We start from the raw sequence: 14,143 nt of genomic DNA, 5'->3' as shown, positions 1-14,143 counted from the left end.
TGGGGCATTTCAGGGACAAGTGAGAAGAGGAAGATGACAGCATGACAGCTTGCCCTCCAGCTTCACTGCAGCTTTCAGTCAGATCTTGGATTCCTGGGTACTTGGTTCAACTAAATTTCTGAGAGATACAAGTGCTCTGCATGCTGCTTAGCACCTCCACAGCTCTAAAATTGACCTCTGTGTGTTAAAAAAATGGCACTTTTTATACACACTTGGGTTTTGCATTGCTGATTTATCTTAGAAGACAGACATGTCTATCCAAAGCCACCCATGGCCAGTCAGAGAAGGGTAACGAGTGGTATTTTTGTCTGCTATTGTACCAGTGCATACTTCCTTCCTTCATCTTAGTCTGCAGCATGTGTTGATTCAGTAGAAACCCAAACCCTGTAATAACTACAAAGACTTTAATCATTGCAGTCCCAGCTGGTTGTAGTGCTTGTTTTAGTTCAGCTGAACAAGAGTTTAAATAGCTTGCGAATAGATGTTTTCACTACAGTAAGTTCTCTTCCCCTTGGCTTCTCACAAGATGAAACATCATCATAGCACTGCCGCGAGGCAGAGATGAGACATCTGCAGGAAAAGCAAAGCTTGTTTTGCAGAAAAAACTTGGCTTTTTGAAGCAGAAGTAGCCCCTCCTCTGAGTGTGCATTCTCTTCAGACATGTCACTATTTCCATATTGCTAACGTCCATCCCATCCATCCCTTCCTTGCTGATTTTGGAAGAAGTCACATCTGAATCAACTAAGTGGCAACAAATTCCTGCTCTGAGGAAACAAAGTCCCCTGGGAAAAATGAGTGCTGCCAATGTTCCACAAGAAAAAGCATCCTGTCGCATTCGTATTTATCTTGCCAAAGATTCTGAAAGATTCTGCCTTGACAAGAAATGGGAGCAACCGACATGCTTTACTTTAACCTGCGCTATCTTTTGTAGACAAGGAATACAATTCCCAACTGTGCAGTTGTCAGGAAAGGATTTGCGATCTGTTTCCATACATCTCCTCCGTTTCATTCTTTAGAGGGTCAGATTGAGGAATAGATGGTTGGACTGGATGATCTTGTAGGCCTCCTTCAACCTTGGTGATTCTCTGATTCTATTCTGTGGCATTCTAGAGTGATTCAAAAAGATTCCAAAAGCAGAGAAATACAGCACAGCTTCCAGCTGAAGCTACAACTTCTTAGGCACCTGGGTGCTCAGCACTGTGGGAAGAGAACTGGATGTCTTGGCATGCAACACAAAGCAATCTTTTTATTGGGCGAGAAACCGCTTCAAGTCGATACGAGAAGTGGGAAGCTGCCCATTTTTCCATGTTGGAAAAAGTGGGTACAGGAGAGGTTACTGCCATGACATGCTTAAGGCACAGAGTTAGGACATACAAACATATCACTGTAAGTCCTCCAAAACCAGGAGAGTTTGTGTATGGAATGAAATCAGTCTTGATAACTGCAGATCTGCAGTGCAGTTCTAGGACATGCTTTCTTTACAGTTTGGCTGTATTTAACAGTGCAACAAGCACTGTAATCACGATGAGACTGGAGCCTGACCTTCCCACACCTCATCTATCCATCTATGAGGGTTGGCCATGGTATGGAAAACAAAAGCAAACCAAAGCTGGAAGTTTATCTTTTCCAAAGTAGAAAAGATAAAGGCTAGAACACTGATATAATTTAATCTTGCTTTAGGGAATCAAAAACTTGAGCTCACAGTGAATGCAAGCATTCTTTCCCCAAATTAAGAACTAGACACAATTTGATTTTTTTTTTTTTTTTAGCATTCTATTGTAATTTCAATCAACAGTGATGGAATTCAAATCTTTTCCCCAGGAAGGCACAGCAATTCATCCAGAAGTGATGTGCTCAAGTAAAGTCTCCTCTCCACCGCTATCAACCCAAAGTATACAATGTGGCAGATGAGAAAGGCTGTTCAGGGAAGGTAAAGGTTTAGAGATGAGTCAGTGTTTCACTGCATCACTGCAAACAGGAAGAGGCTATTTTATATATAATGGGTCATTTCCATAACCTGAAAGCCCACATGTACACCAACAGGTCCTTGCAGCAAGGAATCACACGCCAAGTTTTCCATATCGTTAACGTCTGAGTTCAGGCAATGGGGACACTTCAAACCCTGCAGGTAGCTCTGCACAGCCTTGTGTAGACTGGAAAACGTGCTGGAAGAGCCACAGCATATACTGATCCCATGAATAGGTCCCTGTCTGCAATAATCTCATTTCTAATGACTCTGTTCCTTGGATCCTTTCAATAATTCCCATGGCATTTTTCTGCCTTCAAATAAATGAACCACCCTTCTTGCACTTTGGACACAGTGTTGGAGCTGGTTCAAAAGGCTTCAGCCCTGCAGAAGGCAAGGACATAGACCTTGTCTGTGTGTTTGCTGCTACCTGTGTTTTGTGGAATGGAGAGCCAAAAATAATCTGCAGTTCAAAGCCATTGTGGAAGATGCCTTGGAAATCTTCAGTCTTGTGCTGGAGTTGGTCTCTGCTCTGTTTCCGCAAACTGATCAGGGTGTTACTTACTGCAGCGGATACTGTGGCCTCATCTGTGCTGTACATCTGGAACCATTCAAAATGAAGACTGCTGGTCTTCATTTTTGTTTTTGTTTGGCACTTACTGCACTTTAGACAGGAACTCAGTTTTGAAAATACAGCTTCTGAACTGACATCACGGATAGAAGTTTTTGTTCAAATCTTTTTTTCCTATATAAAAAGCATTACAGTAGGAGAGCCCCCAGTAGAGCATCCAATACGGAATATGGAACACTCCGTATTTCTATATTTACATGATAGAGCTTCCATCATCACTTACTATTGCTGCTCATTAGGTACTTGCTAACAGTTCTCCAGTCAACAACAGCCTGAACTTCTAACACTTGTGCAATTCCTCCCATGTGGAATTCTACTGATTTTACAAAAGCTAATGACTATCTGCTAATTATATAAGTAACTGTTGTGGTTTATGCCATCAGCTGTGATATCAGATCCCATAAAAGATGATACACTCCTACAGACCTTCAGAGATGAGGCAGGCATTACCCAATGTTAGTAACAACAGCCAGCAGACATGCTGGGTGAGGCTTACTTACAGATACATGCGTAGGTATCTGTGAGCTGTCCTAACTTCTGCTCCCTATGTAGTCAGCTGAGAGGAACAGACATCTCAAGAGAGAAATCAGTTTCCCTGTAACACAGCATGAGAATGGAGCCCACTTGGCATTCTAGTTCTCACATAATTAACTGCCTAGTCGTTAACTGTCAGAAATAGGGCGATTCTACATGAGAATAATTATGCATGCACAAATAACACTTGGGATCAGGCTTTGGCTAGCCTGTGTTCTACAAACGTAGATTCTCAAATCAGGCTAAGAGGTGCTGGGATGTCCACGGTCCTCTTTGCAGGCTGCAAGTAAAGCCATGGACTGGGCATGTGTTACATGTCTCAAGTCTGGTGATACCCCACTAATTCCATGCACAAATCCAACAGCAGTGTCTTACTTTCAATCCCTAATCAATGCTAGAGTGCTGCCAATTTATTCCATTATTTCTTTCATGCATTTTGGTCCTGAACAGAAGCAGCAACTGGAGCAGCCTCTCTCACGTCAAAGCAAGCAGAGACCCACACATCTGACACACATTTTGCAGCACTGTGCAGTACCTGCATACACTGAACGTCACACCTGAGCAGTGGGACCTTGGAAAGGGCTGAGCTCCTCTCCCTGCCTGTTAGCATGATGGGTGCTGCGGTTCTGCAGCTGGGGGCCATGCTGCTGCCTCCCATTGCAGCCACAGCCACACACTGCTGGCACTGCCAGTGCTACACATACAGACATCCCCAAAAGGGTCTGTGATGGGAGAGAAGATGAGCAGGATTTCTGACTGCTGACATGATCTGTGTTCTCTTTGCAGCTCTGTAAGGAAAACAGATGGGCCAGCAAACCAACCCTGCCTGAATACCAACTATGAGAATGCATGCATTCATTTTATTTAAAACGTGAATCTAACGGTCCTGTCTTGAAAATCTGAGCTATTCTTGTTACTCTGTTCTAAAGCATTAACAAAACTGCTCTGTGTCTTGGACTTAGGAATGCAAATATTTTTTTCTGTGATGCCACAAATCAGGTATAAAAATGAGTATCCCAGTAGTCACAAACTATTCCAAGAAGCTTCAAAAAGTTACATTTTATCTATAGATGCTTTCCAAGGTAAGTTTTAATAAAATGGCATTGGTAGCAACCTGCATCTGAGTGCATTAAAATACAGAAATACCGTAGTAGAGGTAAAGAACTGAAATGTTTGAATCTCCTCTTTAAAAAATGTTATTAAATAGGTTTCCAAGGGATAATGTTGTTAAGAACACTGTAAAGAAGGGCTGTGTTGGCTGCAAAGTCTTTGCACTACTGCACATCAGTGGTGACTGCTTTGTTTTCAGCAACACTTGTGTTGTGCCTTCACTTGATACCTTCAGCATGGCACTTCTATCTGTGAGGTACTTAAGGCACATGACCACAGAGGTTCACTATTCAACCCCGGGTGTCATCAGCTTAGGAGCTGGAAGGAGCTACTTAGAGAAGCCATCCAGCACGAAGCGTGGTCCTGAGGCATAAGTGATTGAACCCGAGGGTACCACTGCAGGACCCAGGTCCTCTGAAGCTTGAGCTCAACAACTTTCGTGTCTTATGGCCCAATTTCAACAATGGGTAAGTGAAGAAAAGGAAAGAAGGGAAGAAAAAAGAGACTTTTTTTACCAAGGTCTGTTGTAACAAAACAAAGGGAAATGGTTTCAGGCTTGAAGAGGGAAGATTTAGGTTAGATATAAGGAAAAAGTCTTTTACAGTGAGGGTGGTGACGCACTGGAACAGGCTGCCTTGTGATGTGGTTGATGCTCTGTTCCTGGAGACTTTCAAGGCGAGGCTGGATCAGGCCCTGGGCAACCTGATGGAGCTGTGGTGTCCCTGTTCATTGAAGGGGAGTTAGACTAGATGGCCTTTCAAGGTCCCTTCCAACTGTAAGGATTAGATGATTCCATATGAATATTTGAGTAACTGCATGAATACATGCAGCTGTAACATAAAGCATGAAACAAATGCCTAAGAAATGTCACTTACTGGCCTTTCCATAAAAATGACTGGATGAAATGGAAGGCTTTTCTACAGGTTTTTAACTGAAATACCAACTAAAAAGTAAGAAAGGATCGAACTTTTTTCCCCTCACCACCTCTCTGAAGGACCACTTGAAAAAGAGTAGTGCCACATTTGTGTTGCAAGCTCAGAGCCTTCCTACCTGGCAAAAGATTTCAAAACCCTAATGCAAGATTTCCAGGTTAGGGCTGAGGAAAAACATTTGATCACAGCACATCCAACCGTCCTTTTCTTTGCTACGATGATGAGATGCGACAGCTGGAGGAGTGCAGCCAGCAGTGTGACCAGCTCCAAATGGCCACACAGATATGGAATTGTGTGTGTTATCTATCAGTGTGACCAGCTCCAAATGGCCACACAGATGTGGAATTGTGGAGTGTTATCTAGAATGAAATAGTGACAACTCCGAAAGCCCTTCACGGGTGGTGGATGTGAGCAAAGGAACACTTTGTATTTACTACTGTACCACTGCCTGTCTGCTGAGGAACAAGTTCCAGGTTCCAGGCAGCCCTGGGCAGTCCCACTGTGCCCCACAATGGTAGCACTGCCTGGAGGATGTGCATTTAAACAACTACCTAAGCACTGAGAAGATTCAGCTGCATGGTGGCTTTGGGAGGAATAAGGCTGGCAAATTGACTGCACCTAAGAGGCAGAACTACCCGCTCCAGAGTGTATGACTGAGTGTTACAGGAAGGCAGGCACATTCGAAGCCAAGGATCTTGGCTGTTCTGACTTGTGCCTAAATTTACCTTCAGATAATGAAGAACTGTAGTGGGAGGTTGGGATATTTGACATACCATCAAACTCACATAAATGCAGCAGCAACCACTCAGAATGAAGGGCAGCATCATCATCCATTCTGGAGACCTGCAAAGCTGAGGTGCTGACAGCAACTTGTGAGAGCCCCAACACGTACCTGCTCCTGTCTCCAAGCATGTCTCGTGCCTTGGTTCTCCTGACAAGGTTAATCCACAGCCAAAGAACCTTCTCAGGGTTGAGAGTCGGAAAGACAGATGGGATTAAAAACTTTTAACAAAGCAGAAACATTCACACAAACTCTATTGTCTAGGACACCTCTGAGCTTCCTCAACAGGGAACTGCCACTCCATTCCAGGGTTCTGTCAGCAACACATCACACTTCTCTATTTTTCCTTGACTCTCTTGGCTTATTGATTTATATAAAGTGAAAAATTGTCTCAATAGAGGCAATATATTATAAATACATATAGTGGGTATGATTGGGCCAGTGGTCACCCTGGTCACCCACTATCCAGGATTTGAGAGGAGCTTTTAGCTGGCAGAGATCTGCAGGAGGCTTAATGGACTTCACTGGGACGAGCTCATTGACAACACACTGTCCTACATCCCAGGTGAGATGCAGCACCCAGCTGGCTGTGCAGCGCCCTCCTGCCAATTCACACCAGGACCGCATCTGCCTCTGATTTTTCCAGGAAGCTTAACAACAGCAATAATCCCTCTGGGGATTATTTCAGCAGAAAGGGTTACAATGAAAGCAAAGGCTCACAGAGGACACGATTCACTATTGCCAGAGTGGAGGCAGTAGAGCACATCTGCATGGTAAGGAATTCCACTGTGTACTCTTATCAAGGAGCACTGCAAAAGCACTGACATGGAAAACACCTATCCTATCTCTGAAATGGCTGAGTACCTAATTCTCTCTGTGCAAATCTACCTTGCCATTAAACACAAAGGGTGTATTTGGCTAGGTGTGCAGGAGTAACATGTAAATCCTTAACTGTAAGAAATTGCATCATACGATAAATGTGTACCCTCTGTAACAGTTAAACTGTTGGAATCCTGCTCCACATCTTATTCTAGCTCTCTCATCATTTGCTTGACTACACCTAGCATCACCAATGCTGTTCACAGACTTTGTGGTTCCTCAAACCTGCTCAGAAGGCAGCACACAGCAGAACACTCAGCAGTCATGTATCAGAGACCTAAAGAAGAAAAAACACCATTAACCACCACACGCATAAGGGACGTGCTGCTGCTCCTCCCCTACAAACCAAACCCCATCTTCAGGTGCATGATTTAATGAGATGAAGGCTGCAGCAACCCAAGGACTGACTTTTGCTGTGTACCCTATCACCAGCTTTTACTGCCTTGTTGCAAATGCTCTCAACCACCTCACTGACCCACTCCAGGTTTTTAGAGAAGTCACACAAACTTCTTATGTCTCCAACTTTGGCTAAAGAAAAGCAGGCACAGGGCTGGACATTAACAGCCTGCTAATCACCCTGCTGCTGCAGACAGGCACAGGAGAGCAAAGGGCAAAAGATAACACTGAGCTCCTTAAATGAGCCGCGCCATCCAGTCCGTATAACACAGCTGCAGTCTTGGAATTCAAAACCTGTGGAATGCATGCCCCCAAAGGCTCTGAGATAGATGAATTCAGAACCAGGGAATGAGACGGCAGCTCTGTTTTCAGAGAGATAATACAGTCAATCTCAAACATCTATGCTAGTTTTGAGATCTCTCTCCTACACTGAAACACACCAGAGCTGTTAAGATGTGATTACCCCTTTCACTTGAGCGCCCCAGGGCTCGTGTATGCAAGAGCAAGGTTCAGAACAGATCTGGGTTGTGCAACACAGCAGGTAAAGCGACCGACCCCAGCCTGTCCTTTTTGTAGTTTCTGCATGAGCAGATCACGCTGTTGTTCCATGAAATACAGCAACCAAGGGCTGTACGAGTAGGCAGTGAATTCACAGTAGGAAGCAGCCTGGGTAAGCCTGACCTATGTTGACTGAAGGCAGACACAAATGATAGTGCTTACTAGCATTCCACTAAGTTACATCCTTAGGATGCTGTATGTAAATAACTTGACAGAATAGAGCAAGTGAAACCACAGGAATGGAAGCTTGGCCAGCAGCTTGAGCTACTTACTGTCATTGTGTTTTCCAGGAAAAGGCATTTACAGAGAAATGGCAAAACCAAAAACAAAATAGTTGGGCTTGTGATGAGGTGGGAAAAGAGCCAATGAATGACAAAATAGTGAAACAATTTGGGAAAATCCAACAGGGAGCTGTTGGAATGGGTCCAGAGGAGAGCCACAAAAATGATCACAGGGCTGGAGCACCTCCCCTACAAAGACAGGCTGAGGGAGCTGGGCTTGTTCAGCCTGAAGAAAAGGCTGCAGGGTGACCTCACTGCAGCCTTTTGGTACCTAAAAGGAGCCTACAGACAGGAGGGGAATCAACTCTTTGAAAGGGTAGATAACTGCAGGATAAGGGGAAATGGTTTGAAGTTGAGGGAGGGAAGATTTAGGTTGGATGTCAGGGGGAAGTTCTTCACAGAGAGAGTGGTGAGGTGCTGGAACAGCTGCACAGAGATGTTGTGGATGCCCCGTCCCTGGAGGTGTTCAAGGCCAGGTTGGATGGGGCCCTGGGCAGACCAGTCTAGTACTAAATGTGGAGGTTGGTGGCCCTGCATACAGCATAGGGGTTCAGTGCTTGACCCTTGAGGTCCCCTCCAACCTGGGCCATTCCATGATTCTGATACAAAGCTCCCATCAAAGGCAGGAGCAGCAAACTCAGGGAATTCCAGCACAGAAGCCGCTACCAAGTGACACCTCCTGGCAGCCGGGTGCTTCTTCACATTGCACTGTTAGTCACCCAAAAGGAAATGCCTTGTGTGTGTTAATGAACGCTCTGACAGCATTGCTGTTAATGCGCTCACACTGCAAACATTTGGATTTTCAGATGAATGGCACCAAAATCAATGTGTAACTTCGTGCCACTGCATCTGAATAGCCAGAGAAAGTGAGCACACTGTGACACATAGTCAGGGACTCCAGCATTAGCAGTTTCCTTGCAGGACATCCTTACAGCAATGCACAATTTGACACAAATTCCAGCTGTCTTACCTCTGTTATACATCCACTTTCTCCACAAACCACACAAGGGACAAAGAACAGCACTGGAAGTTTGCTGTACCTGAAGGGTCACACTGCCTTAACCATACCTTTCAGTTCCCTTTTCTACAGTTATCGTCAGTGAGCTTTGGATTTCAGTTTGTGGATCATGAAGAACCTCTACTTATCTCCCTTACCCCTTGTTGTTTTACAAGCATGGCAACTGCCACCGTGCTTAAGGATTGGTCAGCTCATGGACTGTTTGTCTGGCACAGGCACACACATTGGCTCCCCAGTGAGATGTGGTACAAACCCAGGGTTAGAGCTTCTCCCCAGATCTACTGGCAATAGTGGGGCCTGCAGCCAGCAAACCTCAAAACCCAACTTGCTTTGTACAACACACAGCCCTTTGTGCAGCACATACCAGCTACAGCTACACCAGTGCATCCCAAGTGTTAACTTGCTCTACTCAGAAGCGCTGAGGTTCCTGTTGGGTACACAAAAGCTGGGACACAGCCAACCACAGGGCTTCCATCCAGGCCTGGACCCCAGCCAGGTGTGCTGAGGCAGATCTTCAGTGCAGTGCTCCGGTCCCCATAGCCCTGCAGGAGCTGGGTGGGCCAAACAATACTGTGACTTTTTAAATAACAAAACATGGTCTGGTTTGACCAAGACTGAAGTGGTGTGAGTAGTTCTGGACAGCGTGGCTCTATTTATGGTCTCAAAAGAACTATCCCTATTCAGCTGAGCAGCAGACACTCATCCATTCCCTCTTCTCAGGAAGTTTCTGCCACTGCTACTTGGGAAAGTGAGTTTCCCCACAGCTGCAATCCTCCTGGATTCAGTCTGCACTTCTGCCAAGGCCCATCACTGCGTCCTGATTATCAAGTATGAAGCTCAGTACCCTCATCCCCCCGTCCAGTGTCAAAAATAGAAGTAACATCCTGTTTCACCATTGCCAATGAGTCCTCACTTAAATTCATGGAAGTTCCAAGAGAACCTGAGGTTTCCCCTCTATTAAAACTGGTTCCTGTGAGGCCACAACTTGCAGTAGCCTGTGCACCTCCCACCCCACGTTGTGTAACTGCTACTGAACTTCAGAACATGTTCACAACACTTGAAGAGGCTCCTCCTGTGCTGAAAAACAGAATATAGAAAAGTTATTACAGGAATCCCGAGATCTTTTGAAAATTTAACAATTGCTCCCCCCCGTTTCGTTTACAACACTGAGATACAGAACTCTTCCATTCTCACCTGTTTTCCCAAGTCCTCACACCACACAGAGGTACTTACCTACAGCCAGCTGAATCCACACCCTTACCTTGAAGCTGTTATTACTCCACAAAGCATTTCTGTAGATCATCACAGAAGGAAACCATCACAGCAGCTTCTCCAATATCAGAGCACTCATTTCAATGCCTCTTTACCTGCTTCCTTCACAGGCCCTACAGGCAGCAGAGCCCCAGTGACTCTACAGCTCTCCCCCTTCATCCAAAGGGACTGCAGACAACAAAGAAAGAATTTTAAAACTTATTTACGTGCCAAGAGAAACAAAAATTGTGTCACTTCTACAAGTCATTATGAAAACCCTCCCACCCAGCTGACTTGTGTGCTGGCAATTACACAGGGTCAACGATTACAACAGAGAAGGCCAACATCTTAACAGTTCTCCAAGCTCTGCTGACATGGATGGTGACTCCACACAAACAAAACACCTTAAAACTTACCCAGGAATGTTTTTACACACCATCTCATACACACACATGTTCCTCATGTGGATTGCAGGCACGTTTCCAGTACGTCATCCAGTGAAGGTTGAATTTACAACAAAATCTTTCAGGTTTTAATTAGGAGCAAGAATTTACCACGATGAAAGCAAAGAAAGCATACAAACACGCACTAACTGCTTCTTTGCAGAAGGCCAACACACGTTCCTACTCCTCCTTGTTCTCTGCACCATCTTCCACGACTTCCAGCTGCTTCTCCTCACTCTCAGGGCACAGTGGCTGCTTACTGGAGTGCACTCAGACCAAATTCATTTTTGCAAAAAGGAAAACTCGCGGTTTCTGCAGCGTAGGATGCTGGTACAGCAAAGCACAGACAAATATGACAGCTTAGCAGGCTCAGGACCATACAAGCACTTGAAGCAGCTTCCATAAAATGCATTAAACCAGAGTATACCCATGTATTTAGAATACAGCAGAGGCAGGCCTTCAGTTCTTTAGTCACTTTGTGTTTTTTCACATGGAAAACTGAGACAGTGCTTATTTCTGCAGGCTATAAGGCTGCTATAATGGCTAGAAGGTTCCTGTGGATCTTGCAATTGAGACCTGCTGGGTCAGAAGGTAAGTGACTGTAAGCATTTCCAGATGAACAGTGTAAAAAGATTACCAACATTTGAGATAATACAGGTTTTAAAATTCCAAGTTCTAAGCTGTGTAAAATGTAGCCTGACAAATATTGGGTACCCCAAACTCATGAGAATGAACTGTACAACACAGGAAACTATGTGTCAGGCACATCAAGCCTTCCTTCCATGACCTTTTCACATCAATTCTCACTGAGACATCAGCAGCATCTACATTGTCGGATAAACACAGTAAAACAGTGAAGTAATTTCATCTGTAAAGCAGGATCCTTGTCTCCTACTCTGAGCAGCAGCATGGAAACAAGGTGGGTGAAGGAAGAGTAGGAATCACTGCAGGTGGTATCAGTGATACTTAGCACATAAAAGCAAAGTATGTAGTTACTATGTCAGCAAATTTACCCTGGACAATTTCATACCATGCTTTCTGCCATTTATAGAAAAGACTCACACACCCTATCACACTACTTACCATCATTACTTGGTATCAGCTGCACAAACATAAGCATAAGCTTAGCCTTAAAGTTTAAGGACAGCAACTGTTCTGACACATAATACTGTCTGGTTTTTTTCCCCTTCAACAAAACTAAAAGCATCCACATAGAGAAAATAAAAACAACAAAGAGAGTGATGCTTTTAATTCAGAATTCCTCAGATGTGTAAAACTAAACTGGAAATTATAGTAGCAGAAAAGCTTTATATTCTCCTCTTCTGTGACGAATGCAGCAAAAATGGCTAAGGGGGGTGTGCAGAAGCTATGTGAGGTGCATGTGCTTTTCTAAGATGCCTGACCTTTTGTGGGAAGATGGAGAAGGGAAAAAGCTGGCTCAGATCCTTTGCCAAGAGGGATGTGGATTTAAAGAGATAGAAGAACAGCAAGTACTGCTACAATACCAACAAATATTTCAAGATGCCAAGGCTCAGGTTTTATGAATTACTTATCATCTCATGATAGTCCTTCACCATCTGATAGCGCCGTGGGGAGGACAGACCACCACTCCTGTGCAGTTACTGTGAAGCGTTGTTCTGAGAAATTCACTGCGCTTACCTCCAGGAGGAGCCAAAATACTTTAGAAAAGAAAAACCTGTAAATTCTTTTTCCAGACCTACACCACTATTGGGCTTTGACCCATACTTTCAGAAACCCTTTGAAACTCTCCAACTCCGCTAAGTGAAGTACCTTCTCCAAGGAATAAAACACTTTATTTTACAGGAATCAGCTGTAATGAAAAACAAAGTTATTTAACACACCATACAAAATGCTGTGCTTCCTCCCACTTTGGAGTAAGGGTTATTTCAGAAATAACCACCCTATAGGGAAAGGAAACAGAAATTCACCTCCCCTTGGACAAATGGATCATCCCCCCCATTCTGTGACACAGAGCACCACAGGCAGCAGCAATGCTCAGTGCACAGAACTCTACACACCATTTCCTCAAAGCAGCAGCCAGGAAGAGGGCGTGAAGCTGAGACTGCACACAAAGTGGGAGTGCTGATAAAGATTAGCCAATGTGATGCAGCAAGCACTGCTTAGAAGGCAGGGAAACAAGTCAGCTCAGCCAACTCCAGACTGGCTCAGAGAAGCCTGAAGAAAAGAAGGCTGTGTGTGATCTCATGGCAGCTTTTCAGTACTTAAAGGGAGTCTATAAACAGGAGGGGAATCAACTCTTTGAAAGGGTTGATAACAGCAGGACAAGGGGAAATGGTTTGAAGTTGAAGGACGGAAGATTTAGGTTGGATGTCAGAGGGAAGTTCTTTACAGAGAGAGAGGTGAGGTGCTGGAACAGCTGCACAGAGCGGCTGTGGATGCCCTGTCCATCCCTAGAGGTGTTCAAGGCCAGGTTGGATGGGGCCCTGGGCAGCTGGTCTAGCATTAAATGTGGAGGTTGGTGGCCCTGCATATGGCGGGGGGTGGAGCTTGATGATCCTTGAGATCCCTTCCAACCTGGACATTTTGTGATTCTATGAGAGAAACAAACCCCACAGAATGCCTTGGGTTGGAATGGACCCCAAGGATCATCAAGTTCCAACCCCACAGCCACAGGCAGGGCCACCACCCGTCACATTAGTACTAGACCAGGCTGCCCAGGGTCCCATCCAACCTGTCCTTGAGGATTATCCCACCTTGCCCTTTCTCCGTATGTGGATCTATAGATCCGCTTGGAGTACAGCGCTCCGAGCAGCGAGCAAAGCTCCTCCTGCTGGCCGCAGATCGCCCTCAGCCCCGACTGCACGCACGGCCCAGCGGCCCCTGCGGGCCCAGCACCCGCTGCTCTCCGCGGGCTCTCCCGCCTCCGCGCCGCCTCAGCCCCGCAGACAGCACGCACGAAGGGCGGGCAGCTCGGCGCCGCGCTCCCAGGCACCGTCCCCAGCAGCCTCCCCTCCCGCCTCACCGCGGTCCTGGCTCGCACCGCCTCACACGGCCGCGCACCCACCTCAGCGGGGGCCGCTCCCGCTTCGGGACCCCGCTAACCGTTAGCCGAAACGGCGCCCTGTCCCTCCGCTTCCAGCCCTCCGCGCCATCTCGGAACGGCCGCCCAGCTCCCCCTTTCCCGACATCTCGCAGCCGCTCTTCCTGCGCTAAAGCGATCCCGCGCCACCAACATGGCGCCCGCCGCCCGCTCCCCCTCCTCCTTTTGGTCTCAACCTGGAGGCTGCGCGGCGCGGGGGCCGCCGGGATGCCGAGTGCTTGCGCGCCTTCGCTCCCTACGGCATCCAGGCGCAAAAAACTACAATTCCCAGAATCCCTTTC

The 14,143-nt window shown here is 46.0% G+C and overlaps 1 long non-coding RNA gene across 1 annotated transcript; it reads right to left on the bottom strand.

The window, feature by feature from the left end:
* Positions 1-1,746: 1,746 nt before the first annotated feature.
* LOC125691261 (uncharacterized) lies at positions 1,747-14,058 on the bottom strand. Its single transcript, XR_007376064.1, has 2 exons — positions 6,066-14,058; positions 1,747-5,014 (listed from the first exon to the last, which is right to left on the bottom strand). It is a non-coding gene; the product is annotated as an uncharacterized LOC125691261 (long non-coding RNA).
* Positions 14,059-14,143: the final 85 nt, after the last annotated feature.

The sequence above is a fragment of the Lagopus muta genome, chromosome 1 (assembly GCF_023343835.1).
Source record: "Lagopus muta isolate bLagMut1 chromosome 1, bLagMut1 primary, whole genome shotgun sequence".
Lineage (NCBI taxonomy): Eukaryota > Metazoa > Chordata > Aves > Galliformes > Phasianidae > Lagopus > Lagopus muta.
Note: the sequence above shows the minus strand (reverse complement) of the source record. Positions and strands in the feature narration are given on the sequence as shown.